This window comes from Ylistrum balloti, unplaced genomic scaffold (genome assembly GCF_031769215.1).
Source record: "Ylistrum balloti isolate Yb309-2 unplaced genomic scaffold, AGI_CSIRO_Ybal_v1 Utg370082, whole genome shotgun sequence".
NCBI lineage: Eukaryota > Metazoa > Mollusca > Bivalvia > Pectinida > Pectinidae > Ylistrum > Ylistrum balloti.
In genome coordinates, this window is record NW_026782118.1 from 62420 (window position 1) to 71466 (window position 9047).

Below are 9047 nucleotides of genomic sequence, written 5' to 3' on the forward strand. Positions count from 1 at the left end.
TCTTTAATACTTAAAGCAGCTAGGTTTATTATAATCGTCTGGTTTTGTAAATGTTATGTAATCGATAAACTGTGATTTATTTACTGTGTCAGGTTACAAAAAAATATGCTCCAAGTATCAATACATGGTATAAGAAGCAAACAATTGTTTTACATCATTATTTTTTTACCATAACCTTAAATAATTATTCCATAAACGGGACTATTTTCGAATGTTTCAAGTGATGTGGCAAAATATTGGATTTAATCATTACAGTAAATGTCTGTTTTAGAAATTCACAGATCATCTCCAACGCATATGTGGATCGGATTCGAACATTACATCTATCGATAGAAACCCGCGTTTCATATCTTGTCAAAATATCATTCCAAACTGTTTTCTGATTGCAAATTTTGTAGAAATGTTTTTACACAACACCACTAATTACATTACGTTAAACATGTAGATGAAAGATGTAAAGGTAAAACAATCGGAAACAAAATGACATGGACAATTGGCACTAAAAACTCTTGTCTGTCTGCAGACTAATCAGGTTAAATAACAAGTATAAAATATTGTTGAAACGACGAATACAGAATGTTTATTGCGTGATCCCAATGTTAGCAAGGCTATATCAAAGCTTAGACATTATGGTCAATCATTAAAAATGACGCGGTTTGATAGTAATCTCATGGTAATATATTGTCATTAATGGCAAAAAGTTGATAATGCATCAAAATAGTCCTTGAAGTGCCTTGCAATCAAGGTAAAAACAAAAACAATATCTCCGGGGGTTATCGACACCACTGATTAATAGAGAAAAAAAATCAAGCAGCGATTATTTTTCAGAAGTGGTAATTACAATTTCATGAGACGTAATGGAAATTCTATAAATATTTAGTTTAGAAAAATCAGTTAACAAAGTGTTTATCCTTTAGGAAGATTTGGCTTGTACTAATGGGTTTTGTTAAAACCATTTAAGCGACAGGACAGGAGATATTGGCTTCAATAGCCAATCATATCCAATCTATGTTGCTTAAGGCGTCTCGATTTTGAACATGAACATGAATAATTGTTTGTTAAATATGATTATTAATTCTGAATGAGCAAGACAGTGATGTTACAGAGGAGTCTGTCACTGGAAATGTGCATGATGACTCTACAAAAGACACACAGTTGCCTTTTAACATACATCCAGAGTAAGTCAACCCATGAATTAAACTGCATCAATTTGTTTCGTCCTACTGGCGATCGTCAGTGATGCTAAGGGCCTAATTTGAAGCCAAGGAGGCACCTGAAGAAAATGCAAAGGGATCGAAATAAAAGCCAAAATCGAGATCGGGAAATATACAAGCCCCATAATTCAATGAATTCCATACATTGTTCGCACACCTGTTTCACCTGAGTATTCTGTATAACAACAAGTCATAATTTATTAATTTTAATTGTGCTTCCGAACAAAGAACGTTATTATAATTATTACTATCCTAACGACCCGTCAACACGCAAAAGGTCGTACGCCTAATGTTGGTGACATCAACACAAGACTACAGCATTTGAAATGGTATGAAGAGACAGATATATATAACACGTATGAAAGTATTGCGATAAATCATATTTTCACAATCGTTTTATCTTCTCCTCCTCCAATTTTTCCTATGCCTCATTTTCCGGTAACCCGCTTTTGGCCATAGAGTTTGAAGTCTACCAATGTGAGGGAGGTGACGGATTTCTCAGCTGGACAAGGAAAATATACATGAGTGAGTGATGATATCTGCCTGACACTTAGATTTAAATGTATCAGTTGTCCGTTGTCATCATAGTGTGACAGACAGATAACGTTTACGACATTTCCATGTGATCTAATTCGAAATACATTCTGAATTGCACCAGTATCACTAAACACCTAAAACACCCAATGAACTGACTTACACAACATAAAACAGGTTACAAATAAACTTATATCTATGTACGTTTATGGCCTCCATTTATCGATTGTTGGATTCCTGACCATTAACTTCGGTGTCAATTAGTCCATGGCTTCAGATCAGTGCAGACAAATATGACTGCAAATTGGTTCAAATATACATAGAAAACATTACTGGCGACTGTACACAATTACTTGTTTTCTTAGTTTCTTTCATTACATAAAACAATTAAAGGTGCCTGAGTTTTTTTCAGGCAAACCAATTTATCGATGGTATCTGCGTTTTGCAAACAGTATCATAGCACTTATCTAAAAGGGCTGATCTTAAATGAATCTAAGATAGTGCATGATGAAATAATAAATGGTTTGCATTTTATGCTATTTATGGTTTGCTCTGAAAGTCATAATGGAATACACGTATTCCTGACCTTCAGTTCAATATTGCTCAGTGATAGCTTATTGTAATCTGCCTGATCAATTTGCAATGAAGTTCTGTTCACTAGAGAATATCTATCACTTCCTTAATCAGACCAAGGCTACTTACCGTAAACAAAATAAAAAATCCGTACTTGGCCGCTGGGAACATAAGCGCCGCATACGTGTCAAGATAAAACTGATAGAGTAGGTTTGTGTTTACGTGTGTAGAAGTACTTATATACCACAGTTCTGATGATGCTTTGCATTTATAAGTAACTAAGAACTAAGTATTACAATTTTACTCTTTGTCACCGATTTGATGAATCACTTTTGGTTATTGTGTATTTTAAAAGTGAACTGGAATAGGTTAAAACAATTTTATATATGTTGTAATGAAGAATGAATTCTATTATAGTTTCGATATGGCAATCAAGGAATAACCCCACGGACACATTTTCGATTAATTTCTTAGATCAATTATGTTAATGAAGAAGTAAACAGAATGTGTTATGTGTTTAGTGAATAAGTCAATATTTCTAAACCGAAAATATTGAAATACAAACACACAAACCGTCATTGAACCGTCACCTTTCTACTTTATTGTAGTGCAGTTCTAGCTGTGATATTTGTTTAACTTTGGCAATACAGACCTGCTGATAAAAATCTAATTCAAATTCAAAATCGATGTAACTAAAGCAAAGAATAGAACGATTAGCAGTAAAAACGTACAGGGAAGAAAAAAAACCGCTTCGCTAAGAAACAATGGTATTAAAATAAAAAAAAAGATATTGCCAATGATATTTTTTTCCAATTAATTTAATAATATAAAATGAATACATATTATAGGACCCCTCATACAAAGAACGAAATCCAGTCAAATACTTTTCACAAGTAGTCAGTCCTACGAGATATATCAAACAAATGTTCTTAATGCAATGACGATATCCTCGAAAAAACATCAAGAACTCAATCATTGCACTGTCGGAATTTATACCTTGTTAACTCTAACAAAGACATTCACAAATCGGTGATCTGAGATAATCCAGACATTAATTATACAGTGTAAGATACAGCACACTGATGCGATGAAGGTTTTTACACGGCTGAGCCGGCTCTTTAATTTGTATCGATGTCTTTACAAAGATTGATTGATACATGTAACTAGTTCTCATACTCAATCATCATTAGAATATTTCAAATTCCAAGCGATAATAGATGATTTGCTTTAACGAAAGTATAATCAACATATCAACAACTTGTTATTTCAAAGAAATCAAAATATGTTTTCCTAAGATTCTAAACTACGTAACGTCTCGACCGACCTGCCAATACATATGTATGCCCTATGTATTGTAAGGCGTGAGCATTATACTTGCTATCCCTAGTTTATTATCTCCTTTCTCTCTGTTTTTATGTCTTCCTTGACACTGTCTCACTTTTGGCCTTCAGCGTTCGTCCTGGTGTTAATGGCTTTGGGTTCTGTACCCGGCCGAGACATCCCAGAGTCTTTTAAACTGGTCATTCCTACTTCCAGCATGGTGGTTGTGAAACGGCTGGTTCATACGTTGTCATCATAATGTAACCTGGTTGGTTATCCTGCTCGAGTCGGCCTGTAGTATGCTCCAGTGATGTAGTACTGCAAAGTCGGTTTCAGTTCTGCATTATCACAAGGCGATTTTCACGAGCATATATCTGTCTCTCAAAAGTCACTCAGTCAACACATGCACTCACCAAGCATACAATGTATGACCGTTCTTGAATGATCCTGGCTGTTTATACAACGTGAAGCAATATTGAAAAACAACAATTTCAAATTGTATATCAATATTTAAAATACACGCAGATACAAACTGATCGTTTCGTAAACAGAAATGGATATTTTGAAGAAGAAAAGTGATGAAGAAAAGTGATGAAAAAATACGGAAGTTTTTTTAGCCAAAACTTTGACGAAATATTACTGGTCATTGTAACATAATAAAGAAAACTGGCGTGAGACATCATTGACTTACATACTACAGTTGTGGTGATGCACAATGCACCAAATGCTTCCTTGGCACATCTTTCGCACACACGCATTATACAATATTTAGCGCCCATCTGTGCGACATGATCGCACATTTGTGCAGTTTGGTAAAAAAATGTTGGCCATTATCACGAATTGAAAATCAAACGAAACGAAATAAGTAGCGATCGCGTATCTAAATTGACCAGTGATATTTAAATCGACAGTTTTTGACATAACACTGGACCTTGCATTGATTAGTCTTCAATCGTATCGTTTCACACCTCGATGAGTGATGAGTCTCGGCAGAACAAATTGACCTGTTACGGAATACACGTCCGAATCAGTACTGACTTGTTCTCCCGTGTAACAAACACAACACTTAATATTTACCTGATTACACATTTTTGTCTATAAAATGCCGGGGAAATGTCATATAGAAGCAAATAAAATTAAGCTGTCTGACAGTATGATAATTTATTTGATTCGTTGCAGAGACAAAAAAGACGGCCATTTAATGTTGACGTGTAATGTATATTAATGGCTACACTAAGGCTAGCTACGTGTATCACTTTGTAATCAAAACGCTTTGTGTTATGAGTGTATATACATCTGTAACTATTCAGCCTGTATCTGATAGATTTAGACGTGTGCAGCCTATAAATTAAGCTGCACTCTTATATATTCGGTATTCGGATTTCCGCTCTTTTACAAAACAAAAATATTGATATTGACAAAAGTAAGTCCTTTAGATCGATAGAAAGTTCTCTCTAGCTCTTGAATTCACTTGATGTTGACTTTTCACTTCATGGAATGGTTAATCTGACACTGACAGTCGAACCTTTCGTTCACCGTTCTCGAAATTGCAGTTAAGATATAAATATTTTCTTCATTTATATACTGATGGTTCAAAAGGTAATGAAAATGTTGTTGCGGCCATGGTTACAATAGATGAAACTTATGTAAACCGGCTACCGAATAATGGCTCCATATTATCGGCGGAAGCGCGAGCTATCTACCTTATACTTGAATATTTCAAACAAACAAAGTAATGAGAGCTGTTATCAAAGTCTTAACGATAGAAATATCGAAAATGTTTTCATCTGTAATACATTAAAACTATATCATGAACTTGCCTTAAAATTTCATATTGGTTTTGCTTGGGCAAATAGGATTACCAGGCAATAAAAAAGCAGATCGAGATTATCGCTAACACCTGTTGTTTGTAAACGTCATTTTACTGATTTTAAACCATTTAAAAACGATTTTTAACAGCTCAGTGGCAGTTGGCAGGAGGAATGGTATCAGTATACAGATAATAAATTGCATTCCCTTAAACCTATTATCGGTGAATGGTCTCCAGACTATAGAGACAACCACCGAGACGAAGTTGTCCTTGCCCGTCTTCGGATGGGCCATACATACCTTACACATTCATTTATGTTGAGAAGCGATAATAATCCTCGGTGCTTAGGATGTGATGGGGTGTTCTTCTTTAAACACTTGTTATTGGACTGCATTAAGATGATTCAATTTAACAAATTAAACGCAATAAAATACTTTGTGTACCTCCAGTTTTAGATTTATTGTTGTTGTATTTATGACATTAGAATTCTGTAACTTTTATTCATAAGTTCTATATTTACATTAAGTCTCATTTGACACACGGGGGAACCTACACCTTGATCAGCGATACCGCTCTCAATTAATCGCTAACATCATTCATTTAAGATGTACACCACTCTAGTAAATGAATCTGCGATATTAATTACCTTTCGTGTAATGAACAGATCTTGCCTATACATCATCCCCAGGAGTGTTCAATATATTTACGGAAGTTACAAGCTTTGAAATGCCGCATTTCCCTCTTATAAATAACAATGCTTAAATGTGTATCGGAGAAGCCTATGATATTGTTCAATAAAACTATGGTATAAATATGAGAAGTATGAAATTCTCAAGAGATGACATGTATTCTAAACTGCCCGCGACATAAAGAGACGAACGGAATTGAGTTAGAATTTAATCTTAAATGACTTAAGTTACTGATCAGAAATAAAGTCCAAGCAATTATCACATCCGATGTAGCGCCGATTTTCCCTTCATAATGTATATGCTGAAAAAAAGTCAACGTAAACATAATAAAAACTCAAATTCAATAACACAAGGGCAAAACATTAACAAAAGAAAAATGCAAACGGAAATCCCTGAAAAGGTACAAAGAGAATAAGAGTACGCATCTTTTACTTAATCGATGATAACAGCAATGTAATGGCTTGGTCAATCAAAGTAAGTAATGTCACGTTCTTAAACGAGAATAAGGTATACAACAACGGCACCAACAGGCAAATAGCGAGCATCAGTCAGGCCCCGCTCCAAATCGTACAAAGAAATATCTCTCAATGAGATCAATATTCCAACCGTAAAACTTCCCTTTAAATTCCATCAACCTGCATCTTTTGAAACCTTGTGTTACAAGTTTGTCCCTCAGCTGACAACTTGCTACAAAAAAAATGTGACAATGGGAACAGGCCCTTATATATCGATTCAACTGCACAAAGTCAATACAATCGACTTGAGACGCCGTGTTGTTGCTATTCAGAAAGTGAAAATTCACGATAGGGAAATTGAAATTATCACGGTCACACCTATCATATAGCTTAGTGGAAAGCTGCCATGTTGATGATGTTTTAGGAGAAAATCGAGATAACCGGCTATGTAGAAGCTCCTTCCGTGTCTTTGATTTCAAATGATGATAGGTTTATAGGACGGACGTGGTCAATAATTTGTTCTTGCTATTCTAAGACAAGACGTCATCAATACACCTGAAAGTGAAATTAAACCACTTTACAAGATCATTGTGGACTGTTTTGATAAGCTCTTTGAGAAATACCGCCTCGAAGGAAAACAAAACCAAGCCAATTAAAAGATGGGCACAGTTAGTCCCCGTAGGTATGTCAATAGCCTGCTGGAAGACTTCACACCAAACTCCAGCATTTGTATGCTTTCGTCCTACGTATATTTTTTTAACGTACATCTTTAATGAAATCCGCTTCAGTAAAGTCCAAATATTTGTCCCGCCGCTCGTCTTCTTGGAAATTACTTTTTTCATAAGAAGGCAACAGATGCGTTCTTCCAAATTAGAATGGCGAACGGTGGTGTGCAGAAGGGCAAATCAGATTTCCTTATAGAAATTCTTTCTATAATATGATGATTTTGATTTGTCAAAAGCTCCATAAAGTTCTTTAAAATCCACATACTATTGATTTAATATCGCAATAAGACTGTAACCAAGATTTGATTATGTTTAGAACGGTCTGAAGTAGTTTTGACAAAGGTTTTATTGAACAGCCAGACAAACAAGCAATATGTTTAAGAATCCAAAAGAAATGGGGGAGGTCCGTGTCCTTATCATCAAAAGGCAATCTAAATAGTTGTAATACGAAACATTTATGAGCCTGTGTTTCCTCTTTGGAGAGATTACATAATGTATAGGTGGGGTTTCCTTCGTTATCAAGCAAGCCTTGTATTACGTCTGTATACAGGAAATGTAATAATGCTACAGACAAGGAATACTATATGTTGAGCGGAACAAATACAAAGGTGCCAATCAAAAGGTCGGAAACTACCACTGTTACGACACAACCCAAACAAGATTAAAAAAAACTTATTAAAAACTCATGGAAAGCATTTGCTACTCTTGCCTCTCCCATGATACTACAAAATCATTATATGTATAAGGTAAATAACTACAGTGCTAACTAAGAAAAAGTCAGCAATATATTCTAATCAAACGTTTTGACTGTCTATTTAATGGGAAATTAAAAACTTTGCTAAACCTGTTCCCCAATCTATTTAACCAAAATCGCGATCATTTAGACTTCTAAATGTAATTAACTGGGAAATAAAATACCGTCTTGGTCGTATGTGTTACAAAGGTTATAATCAAGCTGTCTTTTAAAGATATATTTAGGATTTCAACCGGAAATACAGAAAAGGAAACAATTAACCAAAATAGCCCGCTGCATGATCACGTTTTCTATTTCAGCTCTTCGAGGAAATGGCTTCACAGAAATTGATGAGCTTAAGGTTGAATATTTTTAATTTTGATTGTAATTTACAGTTTACAAAAAAGAAAGAGTTTCATCAGTTGTGCCGCCAATGCCATTAGTTGCATTTGTTTTTTATCCAGAAAATTTTAACGCCAATTCTAGCTGAAAAGGTCCAAAACACAATACATAAGCAGCAATGCTATCGGCTATAAGCGCATGGTGATACGATAAAAATTAGGTAATATATTAAATGCTTGTGAAGAAAATACTATACAAGTCAGCATAACTTCTTAAACATTACTATACATTATGGTTGCTTATGGATTTACACCTTATTACTGCTCTACGCCTTCTTGCTATTGTAAAACTAAAAAATATTGAGCAGCAAGTAGATTATTTTTATCGGGAAGTATTTTGCTCGAAAATGTGCCGATGGAGTTTGTAATCGCTTCTTATATGAGCAGTATTACGCAAAATCAATAACAGTAATCGTATAATCTTTGTGCTGTTGCCGAGCTTTTTCATGCAATATCCATTTTATAATTGTTCAATTGTGCAAATTATTGATTGCATAATAATAAATCCAAAATATCTTGAATTAAATGTTTAAAGTTATAAATATTCTTAATGATTGAGCTGAAGCGTCTTATATCCGAGTGATTAAGTTGGT